The sequence below is a fragment of the Nyctereutes procyonoides genome, unplaced genomic scaffold (genome assembly GCF_905146905.1).
Source record: "Nyctereutes procyonoides isolate TBG_1078 unplaced genomic scaffold, NYPRO_anot_genome, whole genome shotgun sequence".
In the NCBI taxonomy this organism is placed as follows: domain Eukaryota; kingdom Metazoa; phylum Chordata; class Mammalia; order Carnivora; family Canidae; genus Nyctereutes; species Nyctereutes procyonoides.
In genome coordinates, this window is record NW_026575146.1 from 3,630,349 (window position 1) to 3,648,514 (window position 18,166).

The window sequence follows — 18,166 nt, forward strand, 5'->3', positions numbered from 1 at the left end:
TAGCTTATATTAGCAAATTTTTATTTCCTACAACCCTTATTAGTTCTAGTTGGTGAGGTCTCTTATATTTATTCATTTTGGGAAATAGGAACAGAACCAGAAATATAGCCATTAGCCATGAATTCATTAATTGTTCTTTTGTGCTATAGCCATACCTTTGGGTAGGTATCACCTATCACTGATAATTTAGAGCAGCTGATAATTGCAAATTTGATGGTTTTTCCAGCTTTGTCACTTCTATCCCCAGCGTGATTTGTTTTTTTTTCCTAATTGATAGCTGCTGTTTTTATTATGAATTATTAACAGTAAGTTTTGTTGTTTGGTAAAATGATAAATTATTCTTTTGTTCTTAAGGCTAATTGCAGTTCTTTGTGTGTCATTCATACTTTAACATTTCCTAATAGATACGAGTAAACAAATCATTGTAAACATAAATATAATTGTGTGGGAAGATAATTTTTAAAAAAGGTCACAAATTCACTTGTGTTTAGGGGCAGGAATGGTAATATAAATGTGCAAGAGGCAGGTATAACACAGTAAGGAAAAGAGGAACTGTGGCTCAAGACACATTTTTAATGCTTTTCTTTCTGAGTTATTCAAATAAAACTGACCTCTGGGTGCAGTGGATTGTACCAAGCAAAGCTTTGGAAATGAAATTGATGATTTCTAAAATTCAAGGTTTTTATAAATAAATATTTTGAAGAAATTGATATTATCTATACTTTAAAAATATTTGTCTTAGTTACTGTTTATTTATATTATTACCAAAAATGATATAAAGATAGAACTATGAGGTTTCTAAAGTCCAGGGAATATGATCAGATTTTATATAGACCAAAGACAACTATATAGCAAGATCATAGAGAGTGGTTAAATATTCAAAACCTCCATCTTTCTGTCACAAATGTATAGTGAGTGCATTCATTTTCCCAGAATACCTACATTTTATAGTCTTGAGATTAGTGTACATATGACAATTAATTAGAAATAAAATGTAATTGAAAAACCTATAAGGAACAAAATGCTTTTCTAATAGCTATAAGCCAAATGTATAAATCTTACAAGATAGAACCTTTTTCTTCAACTGTCTGATATTTATGGTCTTAGTCCCTTCAAAAGATATGGCTTGCAAATATTTATCTTAGCAATATAACAAGATATAGTGCCTTCTCATTGAATTGTGTTTTCAGAGCTCAACTTTTCTCCCAAAGTTCCTGCTGTTAGAAACATTTAGCTTCTGATGTTAAATTTTAATTTTAAACAAGGCTGAATTATGTTTATTATTTTTAAATTCTACAGATATTAGGGCCCAAAACAACTAAAACAAAGGAATAGGACAGTCTCTTTGTGCTTGGAATCTTATTCCCTAACATTTCAGGAGAAAATTCTTAGTTATTAGGGAATATACTCTATCATTGGTGTATGGACCAATTTGCCTTCAACGGCTCCTTGACAAATGGTTTGAACCTACTGTTCAGGTGACTGTGCCAAAGTAGTTTGCTCTAGCTGAGAGCAATAGCTTTGGTGACAGATTCTTTGGCTTGGAAAGGCAGTAGAATTCCTAGATCAGTCTTCTACAAGGGGGCAAAGCTCAACAGGAAACTCACCATCCAGGTGAAAGAGATGACTCAGTGACATAGCTTAGGATGGTGGATCTGGTAATCTTTGGGAGTCAGTCTGTGGATATATTCAGCAAAGAGGAGATCAAAGGAGTAATTAGGCTAAGAAACCAAGGGTTAAATATCATTTATTAATAGCTATATCTAGAATACATTTCACAGATAGGTCTGTTTACCATGTTTTGTCACAGTTTGTGTTTTACATCTCTTCTTTCTTGATCAATACAACATCAAAAATGCCAGAATCATATTTTTTTCATTTTGTATACTCGAAACATAATAGAATAGGTATTTCATATATGTTGTCCTTTGATGAAACTGAACATATTTATAAAGATTCTTGGTTACAAGTTATAGAAACCTATTTGAACTAACTTAGGGGAAAAAGATGAATTTTTAATCTGGGAAAGATCACATCAGGTATCAGAAAAGTAGCTGGTAGCAGACCTATAGATGTCAATAGGACACTTTCCCATCACTATCCCTCTGCAAAACACTTCCCTCTCTCTCTGTGGACCAGCTTCCTCTTCTCCTTCAGCTCACAAGGTGGAATACATGACTGTAAATAAGCACCCACATTTACATGATAGAAGGTCAGTCTTTCGGGTAAGAAGAAATACCTTTCTCAGCCCCAGTTCTAAATTCTCCAAGAAGAGAAGTTCTTTGTTATGGTCTTGGATCAAATGTCCATTTATATCTGGCAAGGGTCTTGGGCCATCTCACTGACTGCTGCCCAAATATACAGTTGCATGGAAGTGGGGAAGCAGGTTTTGGGAAAGGGTAAGTGAAACAATTCTAAAAGTAGGGACCCATTACTTTAGAAGAATCAATGTTAAAGCAGGTTAAGAAATACATATATACATATGTGTATATATTATATATAATTTATTTACTGTATACATTATATAATACCATGTAGTGTATACAATAATCAATTATAACATATTATATTATAGAAAATATATAACATATAATATGTATCTTATATATGTATAATGAAATCAACATACCTTTTAGAGACTCATCCTACTCTTAGTAAAGCTGTACAAAGAGGAAAAGAACAATATGAGAGGTTTCTCTAAGAATCTTTTGTTGGATGCTAGGCCTTAAGAATTGGGAAGGAAGCTGATCCTCTGTTCTGGTGAAGCACTAGGTCTCCAGACAAGAACTATTGCATAAGAAAAGCTTTCTTCTTTGTTCCCACTCTCTCTCTCTCCCTTCCTTTTTCGCCCTGCTTCTTATATGGTAACCCACAGCAGTGTGGCTGCTTCCATTTCTAAAAGGCCCTATTGGTGAAAGAACATAGGCCTCAGCAATGAAAAGAATTGCAAAGATATGAGAAAAGCTATATAAATTACTGCTAACGTAGGTAAATTGCATTGGTGGTAAATATAATAGAGATGGGCATATAAAAGATTCAAAATATTTATTTAAATTGTTTTTGATATTGAAGTATTTGCTATACTACACAGATATTTTGATATCCCCAGAGTTTTCTACATATTTTCAGCATATTTAACATTATGTTTGAGCTCTTATATTGTTCTAGGCACTGTTCTAAACATTTTACTTACTATTCTGTTTCATTGACATACTAACTTTTCAGGCAGGTAATTAGCCTCTTTTAGCAGAGAAGGAAACTGAGTCACAGAGGGATTAAATAACTTGACCAATATCACACAGTGTGTAGTGCAGCCAGGACTGGACCCACTTGGTTCCAAAGCTCATCTTAGTGTGCAGTCCATATAAATTTCACCTACCTTTTCTTTGCAGGTACAGGGGCATGACAAGTTGTGTAGCTGATAAAGTTAAGAAACATGTTACTGGAAATATTTTAGTAAGTGAGAACTATGACGTTGTTATATAAAGGTTAGGAAAGGCATACCATAATTTCCTGTGCTTTTTTTGACTCTAAGGTGACAGATGGGACTATTTTAGGAAGACAAATGTCTTAAGGAACTTCGGGGTTTCTAACATTTTGCTTTTCAGTTCAGATGCAGTCATTTGATTAATGAAGTGCTAGTGTGAGTTTCCTTAATTTTCAGGCTTAAAAACAAGATCACTAGAAGAATATATGATAAGTTTAAGTAGCAACTATAGTAGTCATCTATCTCTTTCCAAATAGGAGCATTTAAATGATTAGAGCATTGCCTATATTAAAACTGTGAAAATATGTTGTGGAAACTTTGATCCTTTACCTTCTCACAATAGAGCATCTTAAATATCAACTCCATGCCACCATCCTTCTTTCTCCCAGTCTATTTTTAATTGGCTGATGTCACTAAATCACCAGTAAAATAACTTCCAAATTAGTTTCCCAGTACTCTTTGCATAGTGCTTTTCTAACCTCAAAATCCTTTTATGTTTGTCCTTGCATTAATTTTATGCTCAGATGTGACTGACAGTTTCACAGATGGACAGCCCTAAAGAAAGTAGATCATACACTATTCTCCTTTGAATTATTTGCGACCTAACATTCAAATATTAGAAATGAAGGACAGACTTGCTGTATATATCTGGCAGGTCTTAGTTGGAAACTACCTTAGGCCAAAAGCAGCAGATGCTCTGTTTTCACAGTTGTTCATAAGAATCACATGAAAGTAAAGACACCTTGTCTATCTAATCTGGTCTCAGCACTTGATTGGGGCATTTGGATGAGGGCAGAATTTGTGCAGAGTGAGCTTAAATCAACTCAGATCATATCTCTTATCTACTTTGATCCCTTTCATGGCTTCCCATCTCATTCAAAGCTCATGCCCAAATCCTACATGACCTGGTCTCCTCTGACTGTGTCTTTTAGCCCTGATTCCAGTCACTCTTTCTTAATTTCTTCCAGGACATTCCTACCTGGGCACCTTTGCATTTATAGTTCCCTCCGTCTGAAATGCTCTTTCTCAGATATTCCAAAGACTCACACCTTCTCCTCCTTTATGTCCTTCCTCAAATGCATCTCAGTAAACCTTTCCCTATCTTCATAGAAATGTTTCCCCCTATACCTGATACTTCTTTCTTTTTTATTCCTAAGAAGTTATATCTGTCTTACTTTTGATATGTTTTACTTACTTTCCTCATTATTGTTTTGTCTTATGAATTTAGATACTTTTGTCTGTTTTACTCAATAGGTATATCCTCAGAGTCTAGAATAGTGCCTCAGTAAAATAATAGTTGAATAAATGAACAAGAACAGACTGTATATACAAAAAACAGAGATAATAAAGGGGAGTGTGATTAAGTCTTTAGTGGTATTAGAAAATATTTGGGAAGACAGCCTGGAGGAGGTAACATCAAAACTGGGTATTTAAGAATTAATAGGATTTTTCCAAGAGGGCAATTTGAAAGGACATTCCACACAGTTAAAGCAGCATCTATAATGGCACAGATATAAAACCACATATAATGTGTTTGGAAAACTCTAAGCTTTAAAATATTGATGAATATTAATATGTATTAAAATAAGGATATTATAATTTATTCTTTAAATAATGGAAAGTCCATGAGGAGTTTCAAGCATGAATGATAGAGAATCATGTTCTGCTCTAGCAGCAATGAAAAACATGGATTTGAGGAAAGTGAATCTTGGCTTAGGAATACAAGTTAAAAGCCTTAGCAGTAATGCAAACTGAAGAAGATGAGAGACTGTACTACAGGGTGTGTGTGGAGGGGTGGTAACAGAAAGAACTTACAGGAATAAATGATTGAGAGTGTGTGTGTGTGTGTGTGTGTGTGTATGTGTGTGTGTGCTTTTGAGGAGGAGATCTAGAGGAATGGATGAGCTGAATTTATAATTGTTGATGAAGAATAGTATTGTTCAGCTGAATTATCCAGTCTCTTACTTGTTGACACTGATGCATTTCTTAGGATAATTTCTGAGCTGTTCACCTTCATTTGATAGATCTTGAGAGTTCCAGAACTCTGGTTTATTGCTAATGGGGTGCAACTCATAGGATAATAGACATTTCTTTCTTAAAATCAATGGAAATATCAGCAAACCAGTCTGAGCCATATTTTCTCTCAACATGTATAATCTTAAAACTTTCTGTGAGATCTCGAGACTGCTGAACTTTATCTTGAAGTTAATGGAAAACTATTGATTTTGATTCACTCAAATAAAATAAAACTATTCTCTGAAAAATCTTCTGTATAAAATTATTCTGCATATGAAATATATCACTGTCTGCTAGTGCCAGCTCAGTGTGCATTATTTAATAGAAAGAGGATAAACTTTAAGCCACAGTGACCTAGTCTGAATATCATACCTGCAAATGACCTTTGGCAAAATTACCAGATCACCATGAATCTGACTTGTCTCATTAGTTAAATAAAATAATACCTACATCACAGGATAGTTTTGAGATTTAAATGAACCAACACATAAATGTAGGGTCCTTCAATTAGAATGCCAAAAATTGACTCAAGCTAATGAGCAAAAATAATTTATCAGAAAGAAGTCAAGACTTAAAATATTGACAAGAAGCTAGAGAATGGGCAGCAATGGGCAAAAACTAAGGCAGCAGGAATCAGAGAAATGGTCTCCTAACCTAAACAGGGTGGCCTGGAAGCCATCACTAGAAAGGGTATGTGGCAACTATTTACATTTTTCATCCTTGTGTCTCCTGCTCAAGACTAAGTCTCAGGAAGGAGTTTCATGTTGGCCGATTTGACTTCTTCAGCTTCCATACCAGGAAGTGGATCTAGGAATTTCTATCTCAAGGCCTCAAAAGGAAACTGGATGCTGGGAAAAATAGAATGAATTCTTGCTAGCCCAAAACATTAAACTGGTGATTTTGGAGCTGTTTTGACCATAATTCACAGGAAAAAAATACATTTTATATCATGATCTGGGGTTCACAGGTGGATATGTATATGTGTATTTGTATATAACTGAGACAAATGTCTCTCTAAACTTTTTCTTAGTATATGCATTGTACTCTGTTCACTTTATTTTATTCTATTACACTTTTTAAAAGCCTGGTTCATGGGATGTCATGTTGATTTCAGGACTTATGAATCACATACACAGCTGAAAGCATTTTATTATACTCTCTATAATATCAGCAAATTGTAGGCAATTTGTAAACATCAAGTTCTCTCGTACCACCTTTCCCCCTTCATTCTGCCTCCCACTTTCCCATCAAATAAAACTGCAGACAGTGATTGAATAACCAAGACACCTAAAATTTCTTTCATTTTATTTACCTAAGGCTGTAGTGTTAATCATATTTTCCTAACAATGGAGTTGTATTAAAAAATTAGGAAGATTAAGAGAAACAGAATATAAAGAAAAACAGTATTGAAGAAGTAGTAAAATGAAGAGAATAAGGTGTGATTTAAGTCTCAGCAAAACTAGGATTTCTTTTTTGAAATAGCATAGAAAATTTTCTGTTCCATACATACAGCATTTGTTGCTGCTCTCTGGTATAAGACTTGAAAGATTAAGCACACCTTTTCTCAGTTTTCCCTGCATTGAAAGAGCTATTTGACCTTTTTCGGTATATAAAAATATATATGTATATATATATTTTTATAAAAATATATTTTGATCTAAAATTTTGGGTTTGTTGTGTTGGGGTTTAGTGGCTTGAATTAGTAAAATAATGGACTCTATTTAATTTGTGTGCGTGTGCGTGTGTGTGTGTGTGTGGTCAGTCAGCCACCAAGGCATAGGTTTGGTCAAAAGGACTTGAAACACTTGTTTGTGTTTCAAACAAGAAAATCATAGGTTTAAAGTGTTATGAATTGCTTTTTGGTTACTATATATTATTTAGATGATTCAAACCATATCAAAAAATCTTCCACTCTGCATCCACACTAGCATGCCTCAGCTGGTTGTCTTCTCAGCAATCTTTTATTTATTGTTTATTGATTTCCTATCCCATTTCCAAGGAGAACTTGGCAATTGCCTCTAGATTCAAGCCTTCAGCACTCAATCTATATTTGTCAAACCATGGTGATTTCTCTGATATATATTTGAGATGTACCTAGTAGACGTACCTCCTCTATTTCTAGTAGATGTACCTCCTCTATTTCTCTGTCTTCAAAGAACTCTGTGTCTCTCCACCAGAAGAAGCCTCTGATTTTAAGTATTCTGTCTTTCTTCTAGTGGATCGTCTTTCCTCCTTTATTGTATATTAGTTGAGCATAAAGTTCAGGGTCCACTTCTGGGTTCTCTGTTCTGTTCCATTGATCTATATGTCTGTTTTTGTGCCAGTACCACACTGTCTTGATGAACACAGCTTTGTAGTACAACCTGAAATCTGGCATTGTGATGCCCCCAGATATGGTTTTCTTTTTTTAAAATTCCCCTGGCTGTTTGGGATCTTTCCTGATTCCACACAAATCTTAAAATAATTTGTTCCAACTCTCTGAAGAAAGTCCATGGTATTTTGATAGGGATTGCATTATACGTGTAAATTGCCCTGGGTAACATTGACATTTTCACAATATTAATTCTGCCAATCCATGAGCATGGAATATTTTTCCATCTCTTTGTGTCTTCCTCAATTTCTTTCAGAAGTGTTCTATAGTTTTTAGGGTATATTTTGAGAACCATTTGAATGGTAAATGGTTCTCCAACCTTTTATTTTCAGGTTGTAGGTGTCCTTCTGTCTAAAATGAGTCTCTTGTAGACAGCAAATAGATGGGTCCTGTTTTTTTATCCAGTCTGAAACTCTGCGCCTTTTGATGGGGTCATTAAGCCCGTTCACGTTCAGAGTTACTTGAACTTCTTCTTAAAGGGGAGTTTTAAGAGTCCCCCTTAAAATTTCTTGCAGAGCTGGTTTGGAGGTCACATATTCTTTCAGTTCCTGCCTGTCTTGGAAGCTCTTTATCTCTCCTTCCATTTTGAATGAGAGCCTTGCTGGATAAAGTATTCTTGGTTGCATGTTCTTCTCATTTAGGACCCTGAATATATCCTGCCAGCCCTTTCTGGCCTGCCAGGTCTCTGTGGAGAGGTCTGCTGTTACCCTAATATTCCTCCCCATGAAAGTCAGGGACTTCTTGTCTCTTGCTGCTTTAAGGATCTTCTCTTTATCTTTGGAATTTGCAAGCTTCACTATTAGATGTCGAGGTGTTGAACGGTTTTTATTGATTTTAGGGGGGGATCTCTCTATTTCCTGGATCTGAATGCCTGTTTCCCTTCCCAGATTGGGAAAGTTTTCAGCTAGGATTTGTTCAAATACATATTCTGGCCCTCTGTCCCTTTCGGCGCCCTCGGGAACCCCAATTAAACGTAGGTTTTTCTTCCTCAGACTGTCATTTATTTGCCTTAATCTGTCTTCATGGTCCCTTAATTGTCTGTCTCTTTTTTCCTCAGTTTCCCTCTTTGCCATCAACTTGTCTTCTATGTCACTCACTCGTTCTTCCACCACGTTAACCCTCGTCGTTAGGACTTCTAGTTTGGATTGCATCTCATTCAATTGATTTTTAATTTCTGCCTGATTGGATCTAAATTCTGCAGTCATGAAGTCTCGTGAGGCCTTAATGCTTTTTTCTAGAGCCACCAGTAGCTGTATAATGGTGCTTCTGAATTGGCTTTCTGACATTGAAGTGTAATCCAGATTTTGTAACTCTGTGGGAAAGAGGGCTGTTTCTGATTCTTTCTTTTGAAGTGAGGTTTTCCTTCTAGTCATTTTGCTCAGTGCAGAGTGGCCAAAAACAAGTTGTATTGGAACACGGGGGAGTATCACTGGTCCGTCCAGCTGGTCTTCTGGGGGAGGGGCCTGCTGTGCTGGTTTTCAGGTGTTAGCACTTGGGGGAGCTGCTCTGCCCCTGCCTGCTGCAGGGCTCAGCGGGGGTTGTTTACCCCGTGGGACCCAGGGAGGAACAGCCGCAGTTGCTATGGCAACTCTGGAAGCCTGGATTCAGCCTCCGCAGGAACTACGGGGCTCGGGCTCTCGGCTCTCCGTCCGCAGGGCCTGGAGGCTCCGGGGCGGGGCCGCTGATCTGCTCAGCTCGGGGCAGGAGCGTCCTCGCTGTCCTGGGCCCTCCCGGCCTCTGCCTGTCCCAGGGGGAGGCCGGATCCTGGGCTGTGTGTCCCGGCGCCCTGTGCTCCGGGGCCTGCGCTGTTGGATTCGCGCTCCCGCCCCGCAGCCCCCTCCCTGGAGCGGCTCCCGAGCCCCCCCGAGCTGCTCCGGTCGGTCCCCGGTCCCCGCCGTGCGCGCTGCAGCCCTTAGGGAGCTCGGAGCACTCTCCCGGGGCGCAGGTGTCTGTTAGTGTCCCCGGGAGCCCGAGGGCATCCCCGCCCTCCTGGGTCCTGCTCCACCTCCCTGCGAGCCCCTTTCCGCCCGCCCGGGAAGGTTGGTGCAGCTCCTGCTCCTCCGGGACGGGGCTCTCCTGTCCTGGGGACACTCGCCCCGGCCTCAGCCCGGCTCCTCGCGGGGCCCCTCCCCCTCGGAGGCCTTTTGTTCCTTTATTTCTTTTTCCCCGTCTTCCTACCTTGATAGAAGCGTGAACTCTTCTCACTGTAGCGTTCCAGCTGGTCTCTCTTTACATCTCAGGCCGAATTCGTAGATTTTCAGGATGGTTTGAAGGTTATCTAGGTAACTTGGTGGGGACAGGTGACTTGGGGACCCTGCTCTTCCGCCATCTTGCCCCTCCCTCTCCAAGGTATGTTATTTTCAATCTCATTTCCTCTTGCCTCTTCTGGAACCTAAACCCTATGTTTGTTCTCCCTCATTTGCATCTTCAAATTGTCCTTTTCCACCAGAAGTGTTTCCTCTTTTTTTAAAAAAATATTTTATTTATTTATTCATGAGAGACACACAGAAAGAGAGGCAGAGACACAGGCAGAGGGAGAAGCAGGCTCCATGCAGGAAGCCAGATGTGGAACTCAATCTGGTGACTCCGGGATCACGCCCTGAGCCAAAGGCAGACTCTCAACTGCTAAGCCACCCAGGTGTCCATTTTCTCTTTTTATAAAGCTTCTCAGGTACCCTGACAAACTACCCAAAACATCTTTCCTCAACTTTCCAATTCTCATAAGCTATAACTCTCCTTTCTTTCAAATGCTGCATTTCTTGAAATGTTTTCTTATTGCTTCTACTTCTTCATTTTATTCTTTGCTGTGTCTCCAATCAAGCTTTCATCCCACCAGTCTACTGAAACTGTTCTGAGTCTTCATGACAAGGTTTTCCAGGAGGTGTTTTTTTCAGTTGGTTTCCCTTGCAAAGCCCTATTCTGGTTCCTTGACTGCTTCCCAGTTCCTTTTCCTCAAGCTGTACCCTGAGGAGTAAGCATTTTCCAGAGCCCTCTCTTGACATCTCTTGGGGTAGCAGCTGGGGAGAGGACTGTGGAACCATATGGCCTGGGGCCTGCCCCAATGAGCTGTGCCATCTTACCCAATTTACTTTATCTTTTTCAACCTGTAATATGGAAATAATAAGAGCACTTATATCTTAGGGTCTGTTGAATATTAGATGAGACAATGTCAATAAAGTGCTTAGGGAGTTTTTGCAAGTAGTAAATGTCAACTATCATTTTCTCCTATGTATTTCATTTTATTTATTTATTTATTTATTTATTTATTTATTTATTTACTTATTTATTTATTTACTTATTTATTTATTTATAGAGGCAGAGAGAGAAGCATGCTCCATGCAGGAAGCCCGACATGGGACTCCATCCCGGGTCCCCAGGATCACACCCTGGACTGCAGGCGGCGCTAAACCGCTGCGCCATCAGGGCTGCCCCTATTTTATTCTTGATTTATCTACCTGTGGGTTTGTTCCACCAGATTGACTTCAGAGGGGTCACTGGAGCCAAATACCCTACAAGTAGACCTCACTACATGCAAGGCAGGAATAAAATAGATGAGAGAAGATGTCATACTTCCCATGTTTGGTATTGTGGCCCAAAATCATGTTCTGCATTGAAAGTAGATATAGTTGCTGAATGAACAAATTAACAATAATTCTAATACATGAAGGAGGCCTTCATCACATCTAGAATAATGAAGGCTTCTTGCCCAGGCTGTACCCTGAGAACTGATCAACATTTTTCTATCCAAGCTCTTACCAACTGTCTACCCAGCAAAGCTGTGCTGATCTCAATACCCGGGCATGCTCATGATTAAAAGTTAGTGCTTCTAGAAAACTCTTGCCCTCCCATATATTTTCTTTGCTCACTCCTATTTAACTTATCCATCAGAACCTAGTTTAGATAATTTCTTTCCATATAACTCAAATATAGGTTGGGTATATGATCTTAGATAACTCTGCATCTCCCCAATCACCATGCTTATCACACTGTTTTAAAATTGTTAGTTAAGATAGAAATAGTTGTCTATTACTCCATTTGCTGTTACTTCCATTTTAGCAGGGACCTGTATGCCTTGTTCACTGTTGTATCTTCAAAATCTAAACATTCTACTTAGCAACAGCCAGGGTAGAGCCACTGAGTGAAAGCCATTAATTGAAATATTTAAATGGGATCTCTGGCTTAACCTGGCTAGTCATCTGAATTCTTCTGAAGAACTAGTGGAATCCCAGTACCTGACTAAGTCAGCTGCACTGGAAATCTGGCTTAAGTGAAGGAATCAGGAAGGATTTATTAGCAGGTGACACGTTGTGGGATCATGGAAGAAATAAAGGACCATATCCAAACATGAAGCTAGAATAAAAGGCCAAGGGACAGTTGGATTAAGACATATATCTGGAGGGCATGGGCAGGAGCAGGGACAATGCAGTGAGGACAAAAACTAGAGACACAGTGACATTAAAAATGAGTAGGAAAAGAAGGTGAGCTGAAGAGCCTGAAGGTCTTGCAACATAGGCAAAGAGTTGTTTAATAGAGCATATAGAGAAAGAGAACTATTTAAGCATGCTGTTCCAGTTTGGATAGATGTCACTATTCTCAGTTTCCCACAAAATTACCTTTAACATGGAGAAAAAAAAGAATGTAATAATTTTCCAACTAAATTTGGCTACAAAACTATTGTTGGTCTTGGGTGAATTTAACATTTTAGACTGAAATGAGAACTAGTTGGTAACTAATAGATACTTTCTCACAATAGACTAAGCTCCAGTACTCTAAAGGAAAGTGGGGAGACATTTTATTTGCATTCTCTGCTTCCTGGCAAAGAGGTCCTGGCCCAAGACCAACTAGAACATTGGACAGGTATCTTCTGGTAAATGTCTTTTGAAGTAGTCATAGAACTTCTCCTCCATATCCATGTGACAACTTACCATGTCTTAGGAAATATCAGAGCAGATATGTTGGTAGTGACACATGGCATCCAATAAGTATATTTCCAGCAAGTAAATGATGTTCCCTTCCAGACCCTTTTTATGCTGCCCTATGTTATTTTCTTAATGTGCAATAGTACATTAAGAAAATATACTATTTGAAATTATCTTATTCATGTAGATGATTATTGTCTGCTTCCAGTACTAAGCTCTGTGAAAGGAGGGACAGTCTAGCTTATTCACCCCTGTATTCTCTAGTATCTAGGACATTACCTAGCATTGAGTATGACTCTGTAAATATTTGTTGAATGATAAATTAAGGAAAATGGATGGAGTTTGGAATACTTCTGTCTTCAGTATATGTAATGGAGTGTACTCTATCTCTTCAAACAATCAGAGAACCAGAGAAAGTCGGTAAGATAAAAGCTCTCCCTAACTCAACAGAACCATGTTTGAGAATCTGTGCATGCTGGTTCACATTCTACCTGGATGTTTGATAAGACATTCTTAGCAATCCGTGGGACCAAGCCATACATCTTGTCCATTAGCAAAACTGTGCCTGGATAGAGCTCTTATTTTTGAAAGTAGCATCTAATTAGAAAATAAGTTTAGAAAATTTCTTGACATCCTCAATAGGATAAACAAGGCATGTTCTTCATGAAACAAGGATAGACAGCCAAAAGAATAGAACACGTGGCAGCGATACAGTAAGGAGGGAATAAAAAAAATGGAATAGCAAAAGTAGATTAAAATCTGTGCTAAAGAATTAAATTGATACTATGGATAACTAAATGATGATGCAGATGCTGAAGCTGTGGATATTTAATCTGTACTGAGCACTGTATGTTTCAGAACATGTGCTAAGCCCTATGCCTGTGCCGCTGGCTCTCCATCTTCCTGATCATGGCTGCACATTAGGATCAACTGAAGAAAATATTTTAAATATCAATGCTTTATCCCACACCTAGATTCTGATTTAATTGGTCTAGAGTGGGACTTAGGCAGTTTCACATCACTGAACAACTGTAACAATCACTACCAACAGAGAATAGAATGTCTTATGAATTGTGCAATGTCCTAGCCCTAAGCCTAGCCATCTTTGTTATTATTATTATTATTACTATTAAATTTCACAAGTGATTTGAATAAAAAGCCAGTAATGAAAACTGTTGGGATATGTGATTTCATTTAATCTCATTTTGAGGAAACGGCTTAAGATGGTCTCCCAAAATAGAGAAAGAAAAGCAAATAAATAAAAGTAATGAGAAAGCATACTATCAGTATGGTAAAAATAGGAAAGATATGCAAACTAAAAGTTATATGCATTCTCATGAGAGAGGCCAAGGCCATTAGAACAGAAGTAATTATTTACAGTATAATTGTAAAAGGTCTTCAGTTACAAAGAAAAGACTCATTGAAAGGGCATGCCATACTTCAGATAAAATTAATTCAAAAAAAGGCATCTAGACCCATCCTTTCAATATTTATAAACTTCAAAATTATAAAATATTCTTATGAATCAGTAAGCAAAGAACAAAAAAGAAAACAAACAAAAAAAGACTGGCCACAAAGGTATAAACTTGGGCCAGCTTCAGGTTTTTATGATAGAAGAAAATTGAAAAATGTCCATAGAATTTTGAGGAAAATACTGTTATCTGTGACCAGCCAAGATGTTGCCCTCAGGTGAAGGCAATAGACAAACATTTTCATTTAAGATCTTAAGAATCTGCTGAAAAGTTATACAGATATATTCTCCATTTCATTAGATTTTAGTCATTAGATTTTTATCTCACAGCATAAACCAAATTCATTTTAGACAGATCTCTGTATCTATTTATAACTTTCGTTTTATATATATATTATATTAACAGTATGCTGAAAGATAATATAGATAAATATTTCAAGGTAATGGAATGAATCAAAAAGGAAAGTATTTATAAAATTGGCTCTTCGGGGCAGCCTGGGTGGCTCAGCGGTTTAGCGCTGCCTTGGTCTCAAGGCCTGATCCTGGAGACCCGGATTGAGTCCCGCGTTGGGCTCCTGCATGGAGCCTGCTTCTCCCTCTGCCTGTGTCTCTGCCTCTCTCTCTCTCTGTGTCTCTCATGAATAAATAAATAAAATCTTTAAAAATAAATAAAATTGGCTCTTTAAATATCTTTTGCCTACAGAAATCATGATAGACCAAATTTTATTTTTTTATTTTAATTTTTTTAAACAAATTTATTTACTAACCAAAGGGATTATAATTAAATCAATACTTTGAAATAGTTGCATATGAAGTGTTTGTAAGAAAGGTAATTGAACACAGTAATAAAAAAAATCAATATGGAGATTTGCTCACTCTAATGAGCTTGTTGATCCTCATAGTTATTTCCTGTCCAAAATGATGATGGAATTTTTACACTACTTTTTCAAAGACCCAAGTATAGGTGTCATTGTTCATAGTGCATTCCACCACTAATTTCCCGTCTTCCAATTATCTTGTTACTGTGTTTTCCTTCCCATCCTTTTCCTGATGTTGAACCAACGTGCTGTTTGTGAAGTTGCAGATAGTCTGAGTTTTTCTGCCATCTGCTGTAGTTTCTTTAAATTTCTCTCCTAGATTACATGAAAACTGTATTGTTTTACAAGTGTTCTCAGTTTTTTATGGTGAGATTTTTGCCATCAGAAGAGATTATACAATCTGATTTGGCCATTGCACCCACTTTTCACAGGGCTATTTCCATTCCTTCCTTCGTGTATTTGTCAAAGCCTTTGTTCTCCACTACATACTCTCTTCCTGCCAGCTGCTCAATGGTGGTCACCATAGGGGGGTGTTGTGAGCAGGGTGGATCAAATTTAAAGAAAAACAAACTGGTAATATATTCTCAACATATATAAAAGACTCTGTGTGAACACATACATATATACAAAAACATGTGTATGGTGTATACACACACTGTAATGTGTAACAAATATGAGACAGATATGAAAAGATATGGGCAAATGACATAAACAGATAATTACCAAATAGAAATTAATTTCTTTAATAGATATTTTTTGAGTGAATGTATAAGAAAAAAATTATTTACTCTTTTTCCAGATTTAGTGAGATATAACTTGGTATATATATATCATTGTATAGGTTTAAGGTGTACAGCATGTTGATTTGATATACTAATATATTGTGAAATGATTACAACAGTATGGTTAGTTATACCTCTAATATCTCACATATTTACCATTTCTTTCTTTCAAGTATACAGTACAGTATAGTTAAGTATAATCACTAAGCTGTACACTAGAGTCCCAGAACATGTTCATCTTATAATTGAAAGTTTGTACCCTTTAACCCACATCTCCCCATTTCCCCACATCCAAGTCCCTGGAAAATACTATTCTAGTTTCTGTTTCTATGAGTTTTGCTTTTTTTTTAGATTCCACATATAAGTGAGATCATACAGTATTTGTCTTTCTCTGTCTGGCTTATTTTAATTAGCATAATGCCCTCAAGGTCCATCCATGCTTTTACAAATATATTTCCTTTATTATGGCTGCATAATATTCCATTGTATATATACATCATATCTTCTGTAATATTCATGGGTGGATATTTAGGTTATTTCTACATTTGGCTATTGTGAATAATGCTGCAATGAACATGAGAGCACAGATATCTCTTTGCAATACTGATTTCATTTCCTTTGGATGTATACATAGAACTAGGATTGCTTAATCATATGGTAGTTCTACCTTTAATTTTTCTGTGGAAACTTCATTCTGTTTTACAGAGTGGCTGTACCAATTTACATTGATTTGATATGATTTCCAAATATTGTTTTCCTATCTCAAATGTTGCCTTTTCATTTGGTGATTCTTTTGCTGTGCAGAAGCCTTTTTAGTTTAACATTGTTCCACTTGTTGATTTTTGCTTTTGTTGAATGTACTTTGGTATCATATCCAAAAAACATTGCCAAGACTGAGAGAGAAATGGCTCTTTGACAACAGCATCCTGCATAGCTGGGGAAGCTGGGTACTCAGTCACATGCTTTTACTTTCCCCTTGTGGGAAAAATCATGTGCTGAGAAGATTGCTCTTGGTCCTGTGCTGTGCCACCTTGGAAGAGAGCTCATGCAGATAAAGCAACTGTTCCTCTTATCCTCTTCAGTGCATACAAACTTGCCGCCTACCACCACCCCACTGCTTTTTTTCCTGTGTATGTATGTATGTGATCAATGTGTTGGAACTTTACTAGAAAACTGGACTTCCACAATGGCTCTCTTATCTGTGGTGATTGTCTAAGAGAGTTTTTTGTTTGTTTGTTTGTTTGTTTGTTTGTTTGTTTTTTTCTGGGGACTTCTGGACCACAGCTGAGAGAAGCTGCAGCTGGTTCATGGGCCTTTGCAGGTTCCAAAGTCAGGGCTGCGGTCTATCAGCCTATCACCTGATGCATAACTAGGCAAGGTTCTTCCTGGGTCCCTTGGCATAGAACGCTGGATTCCACAAGACACCTTTTTCCATAAAATGGATGCCAAATTTTGTTGTGGGGTGGGAGAGGCAACACAAACCTGGTACATTTTTAAGCCATGTTACTGATGTTATTCTCTGAAAATATGTATGTGTATGTCTATATGTATGTATATGTATATAATTTAACTAATAACAAAGGCATATTACAGAAATTATCTGATGCGTTGTTTTACCTATCAAATTACAAAAGATTTAAACAACTAATCACATGATATTTCTCCATGCTTGCGACTGTGAATAGATAAACATTCTGAGAGACTGCTGAATGTGTGAATGGCTCTAATAGTCTGGAAAGCATACTAGTAATATGTATGAAGAATATTTAAAAGTTTTTTTATTTTTGATTCACTACTTCCCCTCCCTAACTTTATTCTTAGAAAATATTCAAGGAGGGATCCCTGGGTGGCTCCGCAGTTTAGCGCCTGCCTTTGGCCCTGGGCGCAATCCTGGAGTCCCGGGATCGAGTCCCACATCAGGCTCCCTGCATGGAGCCTGCTTCTCCCTCTGCCTGTGTCTCTGTCTCTCTCTCTCTCTCTCTGTCTATCATGAATGAATAAATAAAAATCTTAAAAAAAAAAAAGAAAATATTCAAGGATACTGACCAAAATGTAAGAAAAAGGATGTTTACTTTGGTATTATTTGCAATAGAAAAAAAATGTCAGAAACAGCCAAAATGTCTAGCTACTGGAGAAGTAAGGATTGTTTCTGTTATAGACATAAAAATATTTAAAAATAACTTTTCCTGATATGGGAAACATTTTTATTATATAATCATAAATAATAAAACAGTGAATATGAAATTATTAGCATGTTTTGAGTTTTGTGAGAAAAAAATATATATGTGAAATAAGATTGGAA

The 18,166-nt window shown here is 37.3% G+C and overlaps 1 protein-coding gene and 1 pseudogene across 2 annotated transcripts in view; one reads left to right on the forward strand and one right to left on the reverse strand.

The window, feature by feature from the left end:
• The window catches only part of GRM1 (glutamate metabotropic receptor 1), a 396,243-nt gene that overhangs the window by 221,534 nt on the left and 156,543 nt on the right, over nt 1-18,166 (forward strand). The window lies entirely within an intron of this gene.
• LOC129499743 (fatty acid-binding protein 5-like) lies at nt 15,198-15,606 on the reverse strand (annotated as a pseudogene).